The 25,462-nt window shown below is 40.8% G+C and overlaps 1 long non-coding RNA gene across 6 annotated transcripts in view; it reads left to right on the plus strand.

Annotated features, from left to right (window-relative positions):
• The window catches only part of LOC114014524 (uncharacterized), a 59,775-nt gene extending 34,629 nt beyond the window's left edge, over positions 1 to 25,146 (plus strand). For 4 of the 6 annotated variants that reach the window (XR_008731193.1, XR_008731194.1, XR_008731196.1 and 1 more), the window contains 2 exons: positions 4,008 to 4,257; positions 11,735 to 25,146. This is a non-coding gene — a long non-coding RNA (uncharacterized LOC114014524). The remainder of the gene's footprint in view (positions 1 to 4,007; positions 4,258 to 11,734) is intronic. The other 2 variants (XR_008731195.1, XR_003558049.2) reach the window with 2 other exon arrangements.
• Positions 25,147 to 25,462: the final 316 nt, after the last annotated feature.

Consider the following 25,462-nt stretch of genomic DNA (forward strand, 5'->3'; position numbering starts at 1 on the left):
GCAGTCTTTGTCCTAAAGAATGTCATCTAACTAACACCCTCAAATGTGGCCTTGATAACGGATACACCACAGCTAGAGGCGGGGGAAAGAGAAAGCCAGGATTATAGATGGATAGAGTCGTACCAGCAATAAACTCTGTGATTTGCGTTGGGCACTGTGCCTCTGACTTGTACACTGTAAATCTGTTTTATTTATCTTTTTTTTCTCTTCACTTTCCATTTTGTGAGCAGAAGGTCAATGTAAGAGCAAGAATAGAGAGCGTAGGAGTGGGAAGCTAGTGTACTTAGCTTTGGAGGAGGCTTTTTGGGAAATGTTGCCAAACTGACGTGAATGATGCTAGCTGTTCCACAGTACTGAGAGACTTACAGTGACTTCTTTGTTATTTATCAGGGATAAAGAGGGGTAAGTGTAAGTGAGGGAGGAAACCATTTGTTTAACCACTTCAGTCACTGACCAGGACTAAGCAGGGAACATTTTTCTGATGCTACTATTGCTGTGATCATTTACAAATGTTCTTATTCCACATTAGAAAAGAAGTCAATACCTTTTTTTTTTTTCCTTCCATGACAGTCACAAACCCCCTAAACACACAGTGAGAAATGAAGTTTAATATATCCAGGAGCTCGGTAATGAAGGCACTAAAAATGTAGGAAATCCAGATTCAAATTCTTTCTCTGCCTAATTCAAACCAATGTTTGCACCACAGCCTTAAGGTTATATTGCCTTATTACAAGGCTGTTTGCTAATCGATTATGTCTTCCTGTATGTTGGACCATAAATCCTGTCCTGAAGCTAGGAAACCTGCTTTAACAGGCAATCCATCAAAACTGATATACTAGCACAAAAAGCTTGAGTTTTGGCAAATCGGTATTTATCAAACCAGTTTCATTGAAAAATCTTCAAGCAGCTTCATTGCTGATAGAGATTTAATGAGGCACATTGCCTATTGTGCATGTTAATTCTCATTGAATCGGCCTTAGAGAAATGTCTGTAGGCAAGAGAGAAAAACAAACCAGGCAGTGTTGTCCAGACATAAAAGGCATAAAACAAATATTTCCTAGGGCATGAACGCTTTACAAGGAAACCCTGAGAAGACACAAAAGAAAATCCTGAAGGATTCTGGTCCTTTGAGAAGAGCAATAGTCAGGTAACCTTTGTGTAGTGCGTTGCCTCCTTGGAGTACAAGTACTTCCTTGGTCATGTGTATTACGTCCACTTGGTTATTTTCAGACATTAGCAGTTAAATGTCAATAACTATAAAGACTACGGACAGCATTCTGAAATAGTGTTCATCAAAAGACTGCTAGATCTAGAGCCAATTTTAATAATTTGTAGAGCCCCAGATCCTGTGGTTGGACTCCAGCTTAATACATCCTGCTTATAACCACGGTCTGATTCAGCCAGAAGTGCTGACAGTCCACTGGCATCCTTTCTAACCCAAATTTAGTGTTAAGGAGAACTTTCCTTTTCTGTACTGTATCGTACTGAATAAATCCGGGGGCATCTGAAGTAAAAGGAAAAAAGCTGTACAATATTCCTCTGCTTTGGGATCCTAGATGGTTTCTGTTCTCCTGGTGTCAGAGGTCATGACAACTTGGTATCAGCCGATTGTATTGGATACATCAATTGCAGTGGCAAAGCTTAGAGAGAATGGAAAGGAAAAGCAGTAACGTGTAGTTTGCTAAGCGTAGGGAGGAAAGTAATCCTAGGCCTATTTTGTAAAGAATCATTTTTGGTTTTGACACCATGCAGTGAATACTTGAGCCTGTAAACACAGTCTCCACCAGTTGTTGTTCCTCTGAGTAAGATATAAACAATGACTAGACTTGATATGCCTGCAAATTACTGACAAGAACCAAACTGAGAACAAAATTCTCCAAAATCTCCTTGCTTCTGTGTTCAGTAAATACAGCTTGTAGGACTCTAATGATTTTAGGTAATTTTTGTTGGATATTTGAAGGGCTTTATCAACCTCAGCAGCGTAAAAATATATGTTTCCCCTATCTCCCTGCTTTCCTGCTAGTGAGTTTGACTCTGTGTTGAGTTGGGTACCTTGAGGGATGGGTGTGAGTGTTCCCTGGTCTGACACAGGGATGACGCTCTAGCAGAAACTTAGGTCTGCTTTAGAGCTTACAACCCCTTCTTGGGATACTCTTGCCTCTCCTTTCCCACTCCTATCCCCCTCAGCTTTTAGGGCTTAAACAGAAAAGCTGACCCAGATTCCACCTGGAAGCATGTTCTGCAAGGCAGGAGGGATCTGGAGACAGCTGGTGCCCGGGTCAGCACCGAAATCTCGGAAGGAGCTTGGTTTGCAGAGCGCAGATTGAAAGAGCTGCTGGATGCTTTATGAGGAGCAGTGCTAAACTCCATACCCCGTTTTTTAAACAGACCTCAACTGCGTATAACTTCTGCTCGCTCAGGTAGCACTGCATTGCAACTTTGCATTTCTAACTTTTGCACTTTGCAAGAATTTACTGGCTCCCAGTGAATGTGTATAAGCACTTTTGTTGTAAATACTTTCATTAAGAATACTTCCCTGGCAGTTAACCTGCAGGCTTTTGGTTCTACTGAAGATGTCTTTGTCTTCACTCATCCAGCATCGGACTTCCTCAGAGGCCTAAGATACCTGTTGCTATTGTTTTCCATGCAATCGCTACTCAGAGAAGCTGTCCAAAAAAAGTAAGGCATTCATATATGCATTCAGAGATGTGATAGAAAGTGAAATACTCAGTGTGGTTTGTAACTGTGTTTATCTAAGTGCAGCCTCTTCCTGTGTCAGAACAGATTTTTGCAAACAAGAGGGCAATGATTCAGTTCCAGGGGAAGACTGACAAAATAAACCCCGGCTTCTGCTGACCTGATGCAGTGCTGACCAGTGTCCTACCCTGGGAAAATATTTCCTGCTTTATTTTCATAAATATTTATGTAATTCCTTCTGGGAAACATGTCTTCTTCAGAAAACTGAACACGCTGCTCCCTGTCACAAATTTAACTGTTTGTTTACACATGAGAGATTATGGGCATGTACCCAGCCCTGGATTTTTACATTCTTATCTCAGGCATTTCTGTCTTTTAGAGCTCTCCTTCGCTCTCCTCCTAGAGATCACATCATGTCTTGAGCCATGGAGCTTAGAGTTCTGGCTCTGGAATTTGAATATCCCCAATGCTCTTTGGAGAGTTGTTATTTTGGGCTGCAGAAATAGGGACCAAATGTAATCTTCTGCCTGGAATCACTTCTGTCCTGCCCAGTTATGTCTTTCCCATTCTGGTTTGAGGCTCCTCTCTAAAAAAAATAATAAAACATTTAAGAAATTAAACAGAGGGCTGCATGGTTAATGAAAGTATTTCTATTTAGAAACAGACCTAAACACAGTGCTGTGAGCTGAAATAGAACTGGCAAGCAGTCTTTTGAGTTTGCTTTCTAAGTTTATAATAAGGATTAGCAGCAAAGTTGTGCTCAGTTTGCCCCAAGAGAACATGTATACTCCCCACCATGACAAACCAAAAAAGGTTGATCTTGCTCTCTTTAACATTTTTTAAGAGAACAGAGAAGTTACTGACCTTGAAGTACAGACTGACAGAGCCATGTATGAAGCTTTGTATTAGTGCAAAGCTGAGCTTTGCTTGCCAGCGCGCTCACAACCCTTCCATGAAGTGGTGAACTGTGTGTGGTTCTTTGGAGAAAGCCGTGTGATATGTGGAAGACATAGTCACAAGAGATGGCAGACACTAAGCTTGTGCCCAGGAAAAAACATGCAAATGAGTAAGTGGTACCCAGGTGATGTGCTGACCTGTGGATTTTATATGAAACCTGTTTGTTGTACGGAGCAACAACAAAACTTCAAAGCACAAGACTAACAAGTCCTACAAGATCTTATTCTCCTGGTCCTAGCATTCAGCTGCTGTGCTTTGCATTACCCATTTGACCTTTTTGTTGAACTGCATATTTATAGATTATATAGATCTATAATTACTTAGTTTCTCTCTTTTTTTTCCTTCTTTTTCAGTTCAAACTCTGCTGCACACTTTCTGAACAGAGCCAGAACCAAACAACTTTTAGCACTTTCTTCAGCGCTTTTTGCAAAAGAATCCCCAACAAATCAGGAGGCATCTACCTGCCCTGGAATGTTTATGAGCTAATCCAGCAAAAATGGAAGGCAAGGGTATGAGGAAGATGAGAGAGAAGAGAACACAATAAACAAAGAAGGATCCACAGGAAAACAGAGAAAGCTTGCAGACCTCCTTCCTAGCCCAGAGGTATGTGACAATATATGCATAATCTATAACAGGCATTCCAGACTTTTTTTTTTCTTTTTCTTTTCTGTGTTCTTGAACGCCACCAGTGGTGACATTGGCGGCTGACCACTTCGAAGGGGCTCACTTGCTGCTCTCAGAGCTCCTGGCCTCCATCACGGCCTGAACCCTGCTACTAAATGTGTCCCAAGACATCTGTCCTGCTCAGTGAACTCTGTCTTACCTCCTGAGTTGCTTCCCTGGTGTTTGGGGACGCACAGTGTTGTGTAATGTGTATCGTAACATTTGTTTCATGTCTGTGTGGGTGTCCTTTTGGCAAGAAAAAGAAAGTTTTGAACCTCATTCTCCCACCTTCCTAGTTATTGTCTGCCAGACTGTTTGCTAGTGAAGGGGAGGGAGGGTGATGGTGGTGGTGTATTTTCTGCTTGACAGCCTAACAAAACCAAAGGAAAAAAAAACCCCTTCACTCAGTCTATACCCAGAAAGTTGTTTGTTTTGGGTTTTTATAACCTGCTAATGAATTGGACTTTTTGCAACTTCAGGTTTTGATTAATGAAAAAGGATAAAAGGTAATGGTATTTTTCTGCTGAATTTTGATTGCTAGTACCTCCAGAGCTTTTGGCCTGTGATTTGAAAACTGGAAGGCTGGATTCCAATCCTGACTTCATATGTGTGGCTCTGAATTGTGGGTGCTTGCTTAGGTATACAATGTGGTGTCATTATGGCTGGATTTTAGTTTAACAATGGTTTAACATAATAAGTACAGCACTTAGTACAGACTGGATAAAAGGACTGCTGTGACTCCTAGCATTTGGAGTAATTCACATCACTTGGAACTACTGCTGAGCCACTCCTGGCAAGGAAAAAATTGAGCTACAGGTCTTATAAAAAGATTTCTGAATAGTAATTACTTTGCCATTGATGGGAACCACTGAATTTTCTGCATTTTTCCCCAAGGCAGGACACCCCCAGACTTTAAGTTTCTGTTTGTCTCATCCTCGCATAGGAAGTGACACCTGCTTGGGTGCTTTGCTTTTTAATCTACCTGCTCTCTGGCTGCAGCAATGTACGTATAGGTATAGAAGAAAGGCTCATAGATCAGCACAGTATGTCTCATCACCAAGAATGGGTGCATGGTTTTGTTTAATGTGTGGGCTTTTATAGCAGTGTTCAGACGAATTTATGAGTTTAGAAGTAACATTAAATCAGTTCCAAGGACAGCATCGGACTATATCCAACACTGTCAGTAAAACATTATGTAGCATTGTCATTTCTCCAAGGGTTTTGGAGATTCCAACTTTATTATGGGATTCACAGTCACTTTCAGTTTAAGGGACAAGAAATTGCTACAGTCTGCTAGATGCTTGCAGTTTGGTCAGAGCAGCATGTGCTGGGAGGAAACAGCAGATCCTTGTAGGTTTTTGTCCTACACTGTGGTAGAGAGGTTTTACCCCTTGGGCCATGACCAGCCAGAAGCAGTTAAGAATAAACCTGAACTTGTGTGCAGCTGATAAGAGATTATCTCTAATATTAACTGGTCCTTGGCTTTACAGCACAGAAGAGATTTGCCATGCAAAGCATCCACAGAGCTCCATCACAGATCGGATGTTTTCTTTCCAAAGACCAACAACCTAATCAAAAGAATAAGGACTACGCAAAGGGCAGGCAGAGCTTGAATGCCAACCCATCATTAAGAAATCTCCAGTTGCTCTTGTCCTTCCTTTCCTCCCTCTTCTTTTCTTGTGCAATATATGTCCTGATCCCTTGGTGACAAAAATGACTTCACACAGTGGAGGAGGCTGTTTGGCTGATCTTGGAGGTGATTCCAGCTTCACACTGCTGACACAGTCCGTAACTGTTGAGTCTGTGCAGAGGCTCCAGCCATACTGTTGCATCCACATTCCTGGGCTTGGATTTGTGCCCTTTGTGCCCACAGTCAGTGCGTGCACAGGATTGCTTGGCTGCCCACCCTAGTACCCGTGCAGTAGGATGGCACGGTGCCTGCTCACAGAGGTGGGAAGCCAATTCCACAAGGGTACAGATGAGCACTGGAAGCGGATTTAGACTGGCGTCCTGCTCGATACTGCCTATGCCAGTTCCCCAGCTGAAGCTGGCCTCTTTTCAATGATTTTTTTTTTTTTTAATATTGTTTCTAGACTTAATTGATCTGAAAGTGAATTGCTGCCTGTTAACACTAGGAGGAGATTCATAGACAGCACGTGTTTTCCTTTAAGGAGGATCTGTGGCGGGGGATGAGTCAGTAACTGTGAACTTTTCCTATGTGTGGATGCCAGTGTGTCCTCTGTGCTGGCTCCCTCAGATGTGATGACCATTCCCACCATCATGCTCTGCCATACAGACAGGCACGTGTTCAGTGAGTGTCTCTCCATGTTGTGGTGGGAAGGGCAACAGAGGCACAAAATGAATGCTGAACTGCCTTTTTCAAGGAAGCAAAGGGCAAGAGCTGAGATTTATTGACTAGAGCCCCTAAACATGGCAAACATGATAGCTTCATAACTCCAAAGATTTGCATCAGCCAGCACTTAATAAATAGTAAGTAACAGGGGCACACAGAAGTAGAGCAAGGGAAAAAAAGAACTAAGCAAACTTAAAAAGAAAGCAGAGATGAGAAAATAAGAACTTATGATTTATCTGTTATTCTAATTACATGGGATTAGAACTAGACTAGAAACATCTGCTGTTTTGATTCTGCTGCTCCTGGGATTCCTCAGCCCTTTCCTCCTAAGTGCAACATTTCAAATGAGCAGCATCTGACCTGAAGAAATCCATAAAGCTGTATTCATTACTTACGTTTTCTGCTTGGGCTGATGTAAAGATTTGACCATTTTAATTTTCTTTGGATTAAGGGAACTCTCCAAAAGAATGTGCCATTGGTTTTCTGTTGGTGTTCTGGTTTTTTTGGTTTTTGTTTTTTGTTTTTTTTTTATGTGATGCAATGCATTAAAACTTTCATGCAGGCAGTCATTAATTGTCAAAACCAAAAATACTCCTGAACTCCTGTCTGCAATTATCCATACTGTGCTATATTTGGGACACATTATGGTTTCTATCATTAAGAAGACCTCCTTGTAATGCCCCATCATGGATAAAACATAGCCACAAAAATGATGCATATGGACAAAATATAAAGTGAAATTATGGGTTTCTATACTGAAATGGAACTACTGATGATGCATAGTACCAGACACAAGTGACACACAGAACAGAACTGTTAGTAAACACGGGGAAAACTATAAATATGCTTAAGACGAGACATCACGCATTGTTTCAAGTGACAAACTTTGTACTAAAAGAAAGAAAAAAGATCACAAATCTAGACAGACGGCACTGCTAAAAGTTATATAGCTGCATGATTCATTCCCCAAAGAAATCAATGTCAGGATGACATTTTTCTTCAGGCAGTACTGGCAACTGCTCGTAATTTGGGTAAACTTTCTCTGCCCTATAAAAACAAACCATCAAACCAAAAGGTAACCACTGAAACAGCTACCACTCAACCAAAAAAAAGTAGTATTTTAAACAGAGCACAACATAAAACTGCATGAGTCAATCTACCGTAAACTTTCGGCAAATAAGATGTGTCATAGAGATCAACTCTGGTGTTTCCAAAGAGCATAGGCTTATACAGCAGGCTTTTTAGAAACAGACTTCACCTCAAATAGTAATTCCCTACTTTCAATAAACCCTGACTGGCCGCAACTAGTTATTTCTCCTGATACAGACAGCCAAAATAACTAACTCGTAAACAGAAGCCTATGGAGCTAGATTAATTACAGGGATTACATACGGTATTCAGAGCTTTTAAGACCAGAAGGGATCATTATGATGATCCCAGCTGGCCTCCTCCGTAACATAAGCCTTGGAATTTCACTGAACAGTTCCTGCTTACAGCTGCTGGTGGTGATGGGAAGATGTATCATCACTGTTGAAGTACTTAAAGTGAGTGAAAACACAACTACCCTGTTCCAGTGGCTAGTTACCCTCATCTTGTAACCTGCTGGACCTTCCGCAGTGCTTGTTTAGTAAAGTATATTGAATATGTGTGCCTGTTTAAATAAACAATTGCATCTGAAGAATTTATAACTTCCTATGAACTGGAGGCCCAAATGCCAACTAGCCCTACATCCTATATCCTATATCCTAAAAGCTGACATGGTAGAGAGCACCTTTTATCCTGAAGTGTAGTACTTACCAGTGAAATTTTTCAGCACACAGAAATACATGTTACTTAGTTTGCTTTCCATCGGATAACAATCTTGATGTCCACTGTTTTAGCTTGTTGCAGTATATAGTGTTCTTGAAAAACTCCACAGCTATTTAAGTTGGGAGGCTTTAAGTCTTACCACTGTCTTTCATATAGGGAGGTGGCTGCGATGTTACCTGACTGTCCTTAGTGACCTGGATTGTTCTCTTTTGATGCTACTTAATATCTTTCTTGAGAAAAAAATGAGTTCAGATATTTGCAACAAAACTTCAACATTTTGCAGAAATAACCTTTTAGATGAGACAGCCAATTTGCCTGATAAAGCAGAGAGAGAGAGAGTCATCCCTCCGTTATGCATGGGAAGTGATTTGTTTTGCAGATCGATCAGTGCGCTGGTTACAGAGAAGAGCTGAGATGATCCAGCGTGAGTCAGTTAGGCCTAGCAAAGCTAAGGAGTTGAGGCACGATGCCACAGAATCACTTATGCAGTTCTTCCCAAGGACAGTTCAGGTCCAGAAGAAGTTGTGGCTGTATTTTCCCTTTGGCTGTGGTATCTCATAACTCTGGAGACTTGATTCTAATAGATTTCTGCAAAGCATTTGGCTTTGTACCTATATGTGGTAGAAACAAATTCCACCATGAGTGATCATAAGAAAGCCAGGTAGCTCTTTTAATCCCACCTAGTTACACCAGAAAGGCATGTGATAGGAGTTTGGGAAGAACGCATGATGCAATTGGGAAAGAGATGGGAGCAACAGAGAATATCCCAAGCTACCTTTCTGTGAAAAGGAGTAAATACGGAAAAGAGAAAAATATAAGGAAGCTACAGAACTGGAATGAACTTCTCCACTGGGTCTTTGAATGCAAGTGAGTGAAAACGCATGACTCCAAGGAAACATTTTTGTGGGTGAACATTCAGAAAGACAACGAAGAGTTAAATGTCTGTGATAGAGAAATAGAAAAAAATCACATTAACTTCCCAGAGTTTTATACAAAATCCTTTGTGAATTACATAGCATGGAAAATTGAGTGTTTAAATATAAGAGCCCAGTCCATCTCTTCACCAGGTTCACTTCAACAGAATGACATAAACTCACAATGGGAACAGGTATATGTAGAAGAACGTAAGAATGGACATATTAAAGGTCCTTCCATTCCAAGCAATTGTTTTTCACTTACTTTGGAAAGGAGAAAAAATACAGGGTGAATACACATGAAAAATAATATAATAAAGATAGTAAGACATGCAGAAAGGTTTCTGTTGAAGACAATTCTGTGCTTTTGCCCAGCAATACAATTTTGTGTCCATGAGTGCTTTCATTTTGGTATGGCTCATTGATCTGTATTAGATTTCCTTCAGAAGTTTCTGAGGTTTGCAAAAAGGAGAAATCACAAAGAAGGGTTGTTACATTTAATGCTGATGAACAGCTTATCTATTTATCAACATCCCAACGAGGAAGCAAGGTGTAATTTGTTCCACCACTGCTGGAGCAAGGCTACATATTGGATTCTTCAGTGAATCATGCTGGGGAGCAGTAAAATGGGCCATCATTCTTAGCATTTAGTCAAGTACACAGAATTTCAGTAATTTGGGTTGATTCTTAGTTAAGACAGGAAATCTAACAAAAAAGAAAAACAATACAAATGTCAGATCTCAACTATAGAATATGTCTTGAGTGTCAGAAGAGCAGAAATCTGGTACTGTTTCTTCAGCTGAAAGAATTGTTTTAGGTCATAGCTGTATTTGCTCACCTAAGAGCTTTTCAGCTGAGATGGGAAATTCCTCACTACCTTGCTACAACTATTGCTGTGGATGTCTGTCAGAGAACGTGATGAATGTTACCAATAATTCAAAGAATCACCTAAAACTCAGTTGTTGATACAGCTTTACAGGTACAAATTTTGCAAATTTTTCTTCTGTGCAATTTCACAAAGCTGGGCTGTGTCTTTCCTTAGCTTCCTGAGAAAATCTACTATCATCTGCATCAGACACTGAAACTGCACGCTCTTGATAGTCACTTGGGAACTATTAGCATAACCTCTGGTTTTCTGTCCTTTATTTTTGTAATGCTTACTGACTGGAAAAATGAATAAACATCTAACTGTAAATGGCCATTTGGAAAATCCAGAACTTTTACAGAAGAGTCATGTGGACGATCACTTGTTCTCCGTGTCTCAACTTTGTGGTGGTCTGGAAGGGAAAAGAGACCTTCCTCTGGCAACCCCCAAAGATGAACAAGTTAAAGAAATAGTTGTACTTGGGTAGTTTCCTGACATCAAAGCTTCTTGCGGGAGAAACATGCTATTACGTGACATTATTCTTTTTTTCTTCCTGTAATAGCTATGGCAGACACTCAGCATTTGCTTTGCACATTTAAAATTTTGATTTATTCAGGGAGACCAGATAAGAAACCTACTGAGGGTTTCTCTCATCTTGAAGTCAGTGGTAGCACGTTTGTTGGGGTAACCTGGAGCAGCATTGGGCACTCCATATGTGAGTGTGCACTGGAGGAAAGGAGGAAATGCAGGAGGAAATTTTTCTTCAACCTGATGCTCTGTGGGAGGCTGTATCTTATATTGCTTTAATCATTGGGGTGGCAGCTGGCCTACCTGTATGCCAGAGAGCCCTGACACATTTCAGCATAAAAGGCACTTGTTACTTCATCTCCTGAGAAGTTTTAACATCTTTGGTGCTTCCAACAGGGCTTTGAAATATGGCTATGTGAGGAGTGTGCACGTATGATATGTATGCAGCAGGACAAAAAGGAAGGTGTTCTTAGTGCAGAAAAAAAATAGGTTTCTTTTGTCTGGTAAAATTGTTTTTCCAGAGGGGTTTCCCACCTCTCCCTACCACAGCTCAGGGATGCTGTGGCAGCTTGCCAGCACCACACTTGGTGCTGGCATGCCAGTAGCTCCACTGCAGCCAGCACAGCAGGAAAGGTTACAGGGATGCTGGAGCTGCTCTCTGGGAAAAGGGGGCTGGGGGAGGCTCCCTCCTCTGCCCCACTCTAGGAGCCCTCTCCACCCCCTCTCCCACCAATTCTCTCCACTGGCAATAAGGTGTGTGTGGCTGGTAGTTGAGACCATTCATCTGTTTTTTTCCAGCAGCTGCCTTCTGTGTAGCTATCACAAGGAGTCAGCATCGATGTCCCATGAAGAGGTGGCTGCATGTGAACAGATAGGCTTTCTTTAAAAGGTAAAGTAGCCACACACACTTGAAATTCACACTTTTTTTTTTTTTTTTTTTTTTTTTAGGTGGAAAATCAAGTCCTCTGAAGTTGGGAAATGCCAGATATTTGTCTGTCTGGCCAACCCAAATTCAGCCCGGTGCTGGTGTGTTCTGCTACGGTCTGCCATTGCCTTCATCATGGGCTCTTTCTTCCCCACGGCCCTGATTCATGTGAAATTAGATCTGGTTACAAAATCAACGCTTCGAAATCAGGAAGTACCAAACCTGGGGTTTCCCAAGCATCCTTCACTCTGCAACACTGCACGCCTGCCCTTCTCCATTTCATGCCTAGCCTGAGCACAAAGTGTCAAAATTTAGGCTATCTGGGCAAATGCAAATCTGTTATTGCCTAACTTCTGCAAGTTTGATTTTGCCAGTGTTGCAATCTCTTAATGCTCTTTCTTTGGTAAGTAATAACCAGTGTAGAAAAACTCCCATTGAGTCCAAAAATCTGAAAGGATCAGCAATGTGAATGACTTTTGGGCTACCAATACAGCATTACTGCACTCAATGGATCGCTTCATCCATTCATATGTACCTGTCACTTTTTGAGTACTTAAATCAGAAGCTAGTATAAATGCCAAGGCATAGGAAGGAGTAAAGCAAATAATGTGTGGGCTGTAAGCAGAAATTTACCCTTTGTCCTTAACAGTAGAGCAGAACTATAAGAAAACTGGCAGATATTTTAAAATCAATAGGAAGGTAACCCCTCCAGCCCCCAAACCAAATTACGAAGTTTTAAAAAACAACTTCTGCCATAAAGAAGCTAAATATTATAGACACTATTTTTATTTTGAGTCTTGCACCAGGCTGCTGAGCTGAGGCTTGGCAAACCTACACCTTGTTTTGGGTTTTGTTCCTGACCTGCTGCATAACGCAAGCAGACCCAGACATTCAGTGTTTTGCTTAGTTACCAAGTAGGCTTTTACGGCAGATTGTCCCTTTCCTATAAATTTTCCTTCATGTGGACGTCTACTCCTAAGACTAATCCAATATGTTACAAGTTTTCAGCACTAATTTATTTTCCTTTTCCACAAGTAATCTTTTTCTGACGTTCTGTGTATTGCAGTGCCAGTGGAGGTGAACAGATGCAGCTGAATTGTTGAGACACAGCCGATCCCAAATGGCTCTTGTTCATTGTAACACACTGACTAAATATGACAAATTTTTCTGCATCAGCAGTGCTTTGCTGGGTCTGAGTGTGTTGACCCCTTCTCAGTAAAAACTTTTTGATGCAAGTGCCCAAAGTCATATGAGTAACTATAAACTACTGCTTAAAAATTACTTGAGTTTTGAGAAGATATTACTGTAAAATATTTCTTTGTCTGAAGCAGCACATGGCACTTCACATTTTCAGACTAAATGTGCCTAAGCACCATTTTGATATATTTGAGTATTAAAGATTCAGCTTAGTACCTCCATAAGGAAAATTGTTAGGAGGGGTTTTTTGTTCACCACAGTATCCTCAGTTGGTTTATTTGTTATTTCAGCAAAATGAGTGCACCCCTGTGTTATTCTGGGGATACATCCACTCCTGGGACTGGGGGCAGAATACACACCAAGCACACAGGGTATTGCATTTTTGCTGTGTAAAAGGGATGAGGCTTTACCCAGACACTTGTCTTATGCTTCAAAGCAACTCTTAAAAATTGTGTCTTTAGTCCCTTCAGCTGGCATGTTTGGTACAAGATTAAAGTCGGTAGTTTCCTTCCTTGGAGAAACATATACTATGGAGGAGAGGTAGCACTGCTTCCAGTACGTGTAATGGGTACCACATGCATAAAATCTCTGTGTGACTTTTACTAAACCATCATTTAAAGTGAAGTTGGCTCTGAAGTTACATCCCCTCAGGAAGTGCAGGTGGAAAGCCTGTGACACCATTATTCTACTTAATTGAGGTAAATAAAACCTTGTAATCATCAGTCCAGTAACACGGCTGGCTGATCTCACAGAGTGTCAAGGATATGTTGATGTCTTCAGCCTTGAACAACCCTTCCTTGTCAGGTTTATTACCTGTTTTGCTCTTACATTCAGGAGCTGAAAAAAATTGATTAGTTATTAAGGTGTCTCCTTCTATCTTGGAAAGCTCCTATAAAAATTGCTCAGGTGATTCTCACTTCCCCTGAACACCTCTAGTAGACTGTCCAGTGAACTAGGAGTCCAATAGGAAACAAGAGCAGGTTTAGATAAATTTGTTTTCAATTTGATATTCTTCAGCCTCTCGAGCTTCTATGTTAAAGAAAAAATATGATTCAATCCTGATATGGTTAAAACACAGCATCACAGTCTGTGTGCACGGCCAGCTTCTTCATACCTTGTCCCCAACAGTTTGACCTGTGGGGCTACCTCTGTTATTTGCAGCATTTTCTTTTCTTTCCTTTCCTTTCCTTTCCTTTCCTTTCCTTTCCTTTCCTTTCCTTTCCTTTCCTTTCCTTTCCTTTCCTTTCCTTTCCTTTCCTTTCCTTTCCTTTCCTTTCCTTTCCTTTCCTTTCCTTTCCTTTCCTTTCCTTTCCTTTCCGTGCCTTTGCCTTTGCCTTTTTGCCTTCCCTTTCCCTTTCCCTTTCCCTTTCCCTTTCCCTTTCCCTTTCCCTTTCCCTTTCCCTTCCCCTTCCCCTTCCCCTTCCCCTTCCCCTTCCCCTTCCCCTTCCCCTTCCCCTTTCCCTTCCCCTTTCCCTTCCCTTTCCCCTTCCCTCTTCCTTTCCCTTTTTTAACACTATGGGTCTTTTATGAGTTGATTCAAAATTATTTGCCCGTAACTACTACGACAAACTTCAACCCTTGCAGGCCAAACATATGAGAAAGATTGCTTCAGTAAGCTCTCTGTAAGCTTGATCAAAGCCTGCTAAAATCGAACTTGTAGAGCAGTTTGGTCCGGAGCTGAGTTGCAGAAAACTGCACTTTTCCCAGAAGGCTGCCGTTCCAGTATATGAAGATCTGGATTATCTCTCTTGGGAAGAAAAAAAAGGAAGGTAAGTTTCATCATGCCATGTTATGTAACAGCTTTCCCACGTTATATAGTGATTTTACACTAAAAATGAGCACTTTTAAAAATAATTCATGGAATGAGACTGAAGCACAAGAGCTGACAGATGCAGCATTATGAGGAGGGCTGAGAGGAGCGGGTCTGTCTGCAGGCGCTGCACCTCCTTTCACTCAGGAAGTAAATGTTAAAACCACCTGAATGGGTAATTAAAGTGCACTGTAGTGTTTTAATATGTAATATGTATTTTAATGAGGGGTGTTCTTATTCTGGTATTTCTATAGATAGGATGGACTGCACAGAAAAAAAAGAAAACTATTGTCAAAATGTGGTTTAATGGATGCTGTTGAAAGTGGGATTTCTGTTTTAGATGTGATTGCTATTGTTTATCAGTGCTTACACCTCAACTCATTAGGTGAGGAGATGATAAGATGTTGGCACACTTGCTCGTCAAAAAGCTTCTTCTTTCATTTCCACAGGCATATGCTTTTGGCCTGCAGCTCACTAAATCTGTTGGGTACGGCACTTTTTTTGAATATTTGATGTGGGTTTGTGGTAACTGCAGTAGAGAATTAAGAGGCACAAGCTCTGCAAATATGTTCAAATTGTCAATGGATCTTTCTTTGTTGGTTTCCCTTCACTTTTTTATCAATTTCTCCTGATCTCTACTTCTTGCAACATCTATAGTTATGATGTAAAAATTCAGGAAATATTTTTTCCACTATCTGTTCTGTATTCCATCTCTTAGTTTCATCTTGAAGTAATACTGCGTATCTGTTATGTTTACATTTTTTTAGTATGTCTTATACAATTTTTGTAGCTACAGTAGATGAAATCATTATTTTATTATATCCATTAGGTATCTTCTTAATAAGTATGAGTTTCAGCTCTTCCTTTAACATACTATCTACACAGTAAAATATGTGCTAGTAAGTAGCTGTATGTATCAAAAGACAATAGTTTCAGGCTTTAAGTCTGCCTCTACCTGCATCGCAGGATTGTACAGATGTGGTCCTGCTAGATTTGTGTAGAGAAATACTTTTGACAAAAGAGATACCATTTTTTGAGTGTGTTAATAAGAGGAGGGAACAATTTCTGCTGCAGAAATTCTGAGTTCTAGCCTCAGTAGCAGAACTGGTTATCTACAGAAACACTCATCAGTTTATTTCTGTCGCACATTAGTCTTCTTCCAGTAACTGTAATATATATTATTTTTTCCCTGTTGTATCTATGTAAGATATTAGGAGCAGGTAGAAGGAAGATGCATAAGACTTGCTGCATTATCAAACCTATCTCCTTCAAAGGGTAGAAGACAATCCTTTTTCCTAACCGCTTGCGTTTCTTATAGTTTAATTGAACAAGAGCGAAGAGTACAAAGCTGAACAAAGTACACCTGAAATTCATTATGCAACTGAGATAGCATGATTTTCTGTGTTAGGATTGTGATCTTTGTCCTTTCTTCTATTGGCAGATGTGGCTTTTACTTGCATGAATCCTAGGCATATGTATGGTGTCTGGTTATGTATTTATTTTGTTTATTAATTGTTTTTAACAACAATTAATTACACTGGTCCCCGTGCTTGCTTATTAAAAATGTAAACAAAGCTGTGGAACTCAATGAGACTCCTCAGGTGCTTAAAACCAAGCATTTGACATTCTTTTCAGAATCAAGTCCTTAGTCCTTTTCCTTGCGTCCTGTTCTGGTATAGCAATTTTTGACACTTAAACTCACCTTCCTTCACCAGACAATATGTGTGAAGAGTATATTTCTGCCATAAGACCATGTTTTTATGGCAATGATAAATCCCTGAAAAGGAGTTTGTAATGGAAATACTGACTACTCCTTAAATGACTAGAAAACTGAAGGCTAGGCAACACTTAACAAAAACAAGGGCATATTTTAAAATTAGACCTACTATTCCTACCTTTAATAAGGACTGGAGGAAATTAAATGGTTCAGCTTCAACCTGGAGGCAAAGCCAGGATGCTGACTGTATTGCACCGGGCACAAACGTGGTCTGAGATCTTAGATATATATTCAACTTTCCAAAGATCTTACAATCTACCTAGTATCAGGCAGTCAGGGGAATCTTTGAGGGAAAAACAAAGTGCCACAGGAAGTGGCATTGTGATTCAGAAGATGACATTCTTCACCCTGAGTCACTCACGCCCTGCTGGGGGGCTCTCCTGCAGGTAAATCCCAGCACTGAGGCTCTGAGTCCTCACCGCTCCACTCAGTAAAATATTGGATGACACTTGTCACAAGGATAGCAGCATCTATCCTGGCTTTTGGCTATATTACAGACCGGGTAATTACTTTAAAGTTCTGGCTGCTTTAATTGCCTATGGTTCTTTCTTCGTTACTTCCTTCCCCTTGGTCTGTGTAGGTTGCTGGCACTGTTACAATAGCTGATGTGTTTGATGTGTTTCTAGGGGTGACTGGCTTTGCTTGATGCCCAAGGGGGCCTGGCTGGATTTCAGTGATTTCTGAGTTGCTGCTTCTGCATTGTGCCTTTGTAGCCTGGGATGCCGCTGAAACAAAAGCTGAAGTGCCTTTCCTGTTTGGAAAGAGCCCAACCTGCTGGGGATCGTATCCAAACAAGAATACTGCTAGCCTGTGGAAATTTGTGCTATGTCAGTAAATAAAAATAATCTTTACGTAGCATCACAGGCACCAAAAAGTATGAAGTACAATAGGCAGAAGATGCCATTCCCACAGAGAAGACATACTTGGCTTGAGTCAGTTATTATATTTTATTTCTACTGCGTATTTGAACACTACCAGAAAATTGTCAGCCACATGTATCTACATCAGGAGCACTTAGCACGTACTTATAAAGAATAAGCAATTACTCTACTCCTTTGCAATTTATTTTTAAAATAAGGAAGGTCTGTCCTACAGTTAGGGAATAATAAGCATTGCAATTAATGTTAAGGACCAAAGTTTGCTAGGTAATAAAAGCACAAATAAACTTAATCCTCCCAAACTTCAGCTGAATTTTTATCTGGAATGCCTTAATAATAACTGATTTGATTTCTTTTCAGTGGAAATTACTTAATCAAATGCAAATTTTAGAATTACTCCGAGGCTGAGAAACCACGCAGCAAATATCTGCGTTCAGTGGATTTTTATGGTGGCTTATAATGGAAAAGCTGATAGAACTTTAGCCATCACCTTGCTATCAAATGCTTCTGTAATTCCAAATTAACATGCCTTATCTTATCTGCTAGCTCGGCTGCTTGCTTTGCATCAATTATGATATAAGAAATGCTAGTTCCTTGGTAATTTTATTAATTTTGATGTCTGAGAGTGGGTGTTTTGAGTTTCTTCTTCTATTCAAAGCATATAGCAGAAAACACTCTTACCAATTTGTTAGAAACCTGATCTCAGTAAGCACTGGGTGTCTTTTGACTTGGTTCTGTTGAGATTTCAAAGAGCTGAGAGTACACAGTGACTCACAAGACATGTTGGCACCTGGCAGAATCACATCCTAATCGATCTGTGTGGTGCTGGATGGTTTCGGTTGGCAGAGTCATGCAGCCTATTGCCTTTTATTATATTATACATTCCAACCTAAGTGGTTTTGCAAGCCTTGAAGTTGGCTTTGAGCTCCAGATTCACATCTTTTGGAAACATTAATGTAAAAATCCTTCAAGGTATCACATTTCCTGACTTCCATAATGAAAACGTGCTAACTGTAAATTTCATAAAATTGTGGTGAAGGGAAATGAAGCAGTGTTATTAAGGTTGCAACTCAGAGCAGGTTCAAAAGCTCTGTGAGTCTTAATGGACCTTTTGATACAGGTGCTGTGAGTTAGGAGTCTTTTTCTAAGCCCCAAACACAACACACTTCATGTAAAACCTAAAAGGAACACAGCTGCTCTTGCCATACTCAGCAGTTATTTCATTCAGTTCTGTTTAGTAAGGGGCCAGTCTGCCCTTAGCTTTTGCCAAAACTTCCACTAAACTCCACAGACTGTTTAAGCACTCAGCAAGCATATCCTTTTACTTTATTTCCTTAGTTATTTTTGAACATGTACAGCCTTGTAATGCATGTACCTGTGCACTTCTATGTGTCCCTTTAATCTCTTAATTGAGACTGGTTTTATACAATCCTTTGGCAGCTATAGGACAGCTGTCTAGTTGCTCATTTTATGGAAAGATTATGAAGGATGGGGATGAAACTAGATCTTAAGGCAAGAACTTAAGAAGAGCCTTACGAATGTCTTAAGAAATGCCAAATTTTAAAATGGAACCTGAGTTCCCATTTCAGGGATACATTTTCTGGAGATGGGGTTTGTCCGCATTGCAGAGCTGATTTCAGTTATCCTTTTTTAGTTGACTTTAAACCCAAATCTATATTATATCCCTACATTATGCATGATGGTGCTTTTAACTTGAGATATTGATCTGCCAAGGGGGGGTCAATCTAAGCTTCAGCTAACACAACTCTTCAGTTATTAACAGGATACTAGCTGCCTCCTCTTCTTTTACTGTCTACTCAAAACTTCTCCCTGGCACGCAAAAAAACCTCAAAGTTCCCTCTCAATTCACGCAGGAGCATTTCAGACCCACAGTTTGGCTGTCTGAAGACTGAGGACAAGTACCATCGCCCCAAAGGGCTTCACACCACGCACAGGTGACTCCAGTCCAAACTAAACAGTTCAGGTGTCACTTCACAGTGTGGCCACCTCCATAAGCATGAGCTTAGATAACATAGAACTGAAGTCAGGTTGTTCTCCCATATTCTTCAAAGTGTTACTGAAAAGTCAGTGAGACTTCCATCCTTCCATTCTTTTCAGCACCTATAAAAACCAGACCACAGCTCATTTTGTGCGTTCATTTGTGCTGGATCAAAATTCAATGTTTTTCAATAGCAAAATTTAAGTGAGGAATGAACACAGGAAAGTATGTATGCCAGGGCCTCATCTACAGGTTGCATATTAAACAGTTTCTAAATGAAAAGGTTGTTTGCTGTGCTATGAAACAGTCATCTTTCTGCAGACCTACAGCCCACCGGAACGAGGGGACAGGATGGAGTGTGCCTTTTCCAGTATTCCCCACCCACTGACCCAGAGCATGAAACCCACAGAGTTCTTGGAACTGCAAACAGTGTTTGAATTCAGACTAAAACTGGAAAACAGAAACTGGCTCTTTTTTTTCCCCTTTTTTTTGGTTTTTTTTTTTTTTTTTTTGAGTCACATCAGTCAATGCTATTTACAAAATCGGTTTATGGAGACCACAGGTGGACACTCTGACTCATTACACATGAATACTAAATATATCCAAGACAATCTTGGAAAATCCCATGAAGAAAGAGGGAATAGCCGTCTGATTTTTATATTTTTAACGTTGGGTTTTGGATGCCAGTAATGGAAATTACATTGTTTTCACAAAAAGCAGGTGAGGGACAGTAAGGGACTGAATGATTGCCAGGCTCATGTGGCTTGAAGGAGAAGAAGGCTTAAAGCTAGACACGGAGGAAGGTTTGTCATGCTGCTGTAGGTTGCCGTTCACATTTGTGGCAGGCTGTGGTGAGGTTAGCAATGCATTCCACAATTGTCAGGAGCTAAGCAAATGTTACGTCCTTTAGCCAGGGTGAAAAGCACACCTGCCCAGGAAGCTGGCGTAAAAAATTTGGTACTGCCTCAACCCTGCTTCAGTGCTACATGGAGAGTTTGAGTAGTGCTTATGGCCTCATATCCTGCCACATATTTAAGTCTCTCTGATCTTGAAAACCAGGGAGGTCCAAGGTCTGTAATATATGCAGGAAAGCAGATAATGGATCCCTTTTTGTTTGTCATCACTGAATGCTGTTTTGATGGATGTTTTGGTGCCAAGGCTTCTCTTATTCTTAACCACCGAAGGACAGCTATTGCTGTACTCCCTGCAGTCCCTAGCTTAGCTCTGAGAAACATAACAGGGTGAAACTGAAACAAAACATGTAAGTTCTAGCCTGAAAGCTTACTTTAAACAGAAGCTGAGAAACAACAGCTTCTGTTAAGAGGAGCTGAGGAATGAGTTAGTGATTCTAATCTATGTCCTTTCCTAAATGACCAATAAAGTGAATAAATTACATCCCCAAATGCAAATTTTTTTACTTATAGGTCACCCAAGCCTGTATTGCAGGTTTATGATATTTCTCATTGCCAAAATTCCAAGCCAAATTCTGTCTAGACAGTGGAGATTAGTTCCTCACTACTCCAGTCTTTGAAACAGCCCCAAGGCTAGAAAGAACTTCTCTGTCGCTACTGTCTTGTTGGAAGTAGCAATGTGTGGACATAAACACAATGAGAAATTACTGATGCAAAGACAAATTAAGTAGTCATAATTGTTCTGGTCGAAGGTATATAGCAGAAGTGGTGTCATTTCTTTGTGAAGTCAGTTTGTATCAAGTGGTTTGTTGGTTGAGCGGATGTAATGGGGATTTGCTTGTGGTCTTCCTTCCTAATAACATCTGCTAATTAGGCTTAGCTTGACGATCCTTTAGCAAAATAGACAGAACTTCAGAAAAGTCACTCTTCTGGTACCCTGAACGACTAAAGTTCAGGAGCTGGAGCTGGAAATACCCAACCAGCCTTTCTGTTTGGCTCACTGCAGTCCCTCTCTAATGAGCTCTCCATTTGTTCTGTGTGTTTCTGTAATGCTTCTTCCAGCCTGCTACTAAAGTACTTCTAATGGCAATTTCTGTTTCTTCACTGCTTTCAAAGGAGTTGGTTCTTCAGTGTATTATGCTCGTTTCTGTCCATTCACCTTTAATACTATCTACTTCAATAGACTTAAACCAAAATAAAATACCGCTTGAAACGTTCAGGATGTTGTTGTTGTTGTCTGTTGAATGTAGCTCATCACCAGCGCAGAAGACGCAAACAGCACAGCACAAATGGAAAAGTTTATTGCAAAACCAGAGGGATGGCAAAGTAGTATCCCTTTTTTCCCTGAAAAAGAATGAGCGTCTTTGTTTCAACCGTTAGTCCAGCAATTCCTACCAGCTCACTGTCTGCAAATTTTGGTACTATGTTGATCATCATAGTCATGTGAAATTATTTAGCAGGTATTTTGTTGCCAAGGTCACATGAAATTAGTTAACAAAAACCTAAAAGTGAATGTGCCAGTCATCTCTCATTGAAACACTGTTGGCTTCAAAGAACCTGCTGAGTTGTAAGAATGAGCGGGATTGGGCATTTTCCCAATAATAAGATGGCAATAACAGGGAGCAATGCTTGACTGTTGTATGGTAAGTGAACAATGCATCCACGAATTTTATATTTTTATATTCTTAGACGCTTCATGATGACTTAGATCTGTGGCTAGTTATAAATTACTTAGTACAGGGAAATCACATAGGTGGTCGGCAGCCATGGCTAAGACTTTTGTTAAGTACCCCCAAAAACAGTAAAGGGAAATTTAAATCTTTCTGGGGAGGGAGGTGAAAAGAAAACTTTTGGGGAGTAAAGAATAATTTTATTCAAAGCTTTGCAATGGCTCTTCACTTCAATCTAGTTCCACTCAGTGCACAGTTTCATCTGTTACAAAGAAGCAGTACTACTGGAAGATTCGCTCTTTCATGAGGTAAAAGGGTCCAAAGAAAAAAAAAAGTTTTAGTGTTTTGATACTGAACACCTGCAATCTGAGCCCTGCTTTAGAAGCAGAGCTCCCTCACTGCTGAGTTACCAACTGTAGGTCTCCTCATTGCTGTCTCTCTGGGCTCATGGATCATGATGATGGGATCATGAATTATGATAAAATTCAGGTTGCAGGGTAACTGGATCTCAACGAGAAGGGACAGTGTACTCCTTACTCAAGAGTGTCCTGTGACCTCTGGTTAGGCTCTCTCCTGGGAAGCAAGTGCCGTGGACTTGGGCTCTATTATCCTAGAAGGTCCACAAGCCAACTCTCCTACTTGAGCAAGTACCATAACCTCCGGGTTACTACGTAGCTCACCTCTTCCCACTGTCTTCAAATGAAGGTGGCTGTGGCTGCAGGTCTGAATGCACTCTGCTTCTGTTGTGAGCGTACCCAATGAATCAAGCAATTTATGGCTGCAGTTCCCTTTTGTACAAATCCCAAACAGCCCTAGGCAGGAAAACGGCTTCTGAATGCTGAGCTCAGCCAAGGGAGTGGTTCTTGTGAGTAGAAGTAATAACTGGAGGTACCCATCCAGCCACAGGTGCATGTATGGATTAAATGCAGCTTTTCTGCATCACTTGGAGTCAAAATTGTGCATTTATTTGTCTTCTAGGAGTCTTCTTCATTGCAAAGGAGGTTTGTCACTGAATGTGTGAATTGTTGTACTCATTCGTTTTGTTTAGATATTAAACCACAAAAGTATTTATAAGACTTCTGAGGCCCAGAGTTCATCTACGTGAATAAGAATGTTCTGTATCAATAAACAAGGGATGAGGCCTTTCAAGAAAGAAGCAAGCCTGCTCTTGTCTTAAAGGAAATTGCTCTTTGACTGCTCTGGCTGTTCTGCATTCTTCAAAGGAGATCACGCTGTGTCAGCTAAATGATTGAAAAAATAGATTTTTTACCAGACAGTGTAAAGTTGGACTCTCCAAAGTGTTTTAAACAAAGTTGAGACACCACAAAACTTCAATTCAGTACGAATTGTTCTTTGTGCTGCTTCCACTAAAGAAAAACATATGAAGTATTTCCTTTGCTGAATACAAAAATTCTTCTCACTTTTGCTGCAAGAGATTTGGGTTTATTTCAAAGGCTTTACTTTTTAAACCATAAGAATTTCTTGCTAGACATTGTGTATGTGAGCCTGTGTATACCTTTATGATTTTAAAATAAATATATGACAATTTTAACCTTTTCAAATTCCCCACAACAGCATTCTACTTTAATTCCTTTAACCCCACTCCCAAACCAGGCCGATGAAAAGTCTTTCTTGACCTGATAAGAACCCAAATAAAGTTCTCCTTTACCTGATTTCATTAAATCTGGGAGAAGGATGGTTTGGATTTCTCTTTGGTTTTTTTTCCCCGATAGTAGTAAAAGAGGTATTTGGTGACTCCTTACATTGTCCAAGGTCACATAGAGAAAATGTTGCAGCAACAAACCTTTGAGTCCTAGTTCCACAATATAACCACTGTATCACTGGAAGGGGAAAAGGGAAAACCCCCTGACATTTGTTCTAATAGAAGAAGAGTCTTGGCTATCTATTGACTCCATTATGATAAACAATGTAGGCAAGAGAGGACTTGTAACAGACCTTCTGGTTGCCTGCTCTTCTGAGCAAAGGTTTAGCCACAAAAATTGGTGGGGAAAGGGAAAAGGTGAACATCTATATGAAAACCTGACTCTTCACAGCAGATCATTTTAGGTAACTCTTTTTAACATCTCGAGGGAGTTTGAGAATCGAACAAACAGAAACCAAAAACCATTTCCTCTGACTTAGGAGATTTGTTTCTCCCATTGGAGAAAACTCCAGCTACAAAGAAGTCTGTGGCTGCCCTCCTGCAGTGCCCTCATTATAAATAAATGCTTAAAGCAGCTGCTGCTGCAAGTACCCTCATGCCACTCCAGCAGGGAATAATCCTCCCAAGCAGTGCTCCAAGTCCACAGGAGCATGGCACGCTGCCGCTGTCTGAATGAATGACATGTCCATCAGAGGCTTCCAGGCTGCGCTCTGACCACCAGTGTGGCCTCAGCCAGGTGGGCTGCTCTGCACAGAAGCAAGGTACGGCTGAGCAAAGCAGTGTCTCCGCAGTCCCGCCAGTGATGCCCAGTGGGCTGGATCTCCATCGTCTTCTCCAAAGCCAGAACGTGCTCAGCTGTGAGAGGAATACAGTTTAGAGCTGGGAGCCGTTGCCTCTCTGTGTACGAGGCAGCAGCTCCTGCTGAGGCTGGAATAACACCCTCGTTTCCCCCCCCCTCGCTACTTAGACTACTGGTTTCAAGCCACGAATCAGGAAAAGGACATTCTACCAAAAAGCAAAGAGTCTGTGTATGTAACTTATGAACACTGAATTCCAGAAGTTCCCTCGGCTCAAATCCTAGCTCCAGCAGTAATGACAAGAAACTAGCACAGCCAAAACCAGAGCCTAAGGACCAGGAAATGAGCTGATCAGATCTGCCATGTCTGTTGTCCCCTGTTGTCCCCCTCAGGCAGCTATTAAATATCATTAGGCTGAAATTCCCAGGGACAGGGCCTGATTAACCTTCTTCTGGAATATACAGGTATCTCGTAAGTGGAGTATAATGTAATGCTGTTCATTCTCACAGAACCTCCTGCACACTAGCTTCCTGAGTATGCTGTGCCCTATGAATTATTTACTCAACTTTACTGGTTACACTGGAGAAACTCTGCACCTTTTTTTTTAACCTAATGCAAAGCAGTGGTTTTGTATTTTTGCATGTGCCGTAGTTGGCAATGATTAACAGCTTACGTGTCTCAGCAGTTTCTTTTTTCTTCCTCACATTTTAAATAAAATGCAATGGAAATTCAATACTTTGATTCATATTCACCCTTCTACTCACATCATTTCTCAGAGCTGTCAGATCTCATTCGCAACCCTCCCTTCTTCTGTCATCAGAAAATTACGTCAATATTCCACACCACCTGAAGCATCCTCTTGCCACTTTGTCCAAAGATCAGAGAAAACATATGTAAAGTACTAACCAAAGTGTGAACAATTACAACCATTGGGCCTGGAAACAATGCAGTTTGCAAGACATGTTGTCTTTATTAGAACTTACACAAATAGCCAGCCTCAAAGTGAAAAGGCTGGGTGTGTGCAATGATCTCACGCACCAGTTATTAAC

The sequence above is a fragment of the Falco cherrug genome, chromosome 3 (genome assembly GCF_023634085.1).
Source record: "Falco cherrug isolate bFalChe1 chromosome 3, bFalChe1.pri, whole genome shotgun sequence".
In the NCBI taxonomy this organism is placed as follows: Eukaryota; Metazoa; Chordata; class Aves; order Falconiformes; family Falconidae; genus Falco; species Falco cherrug.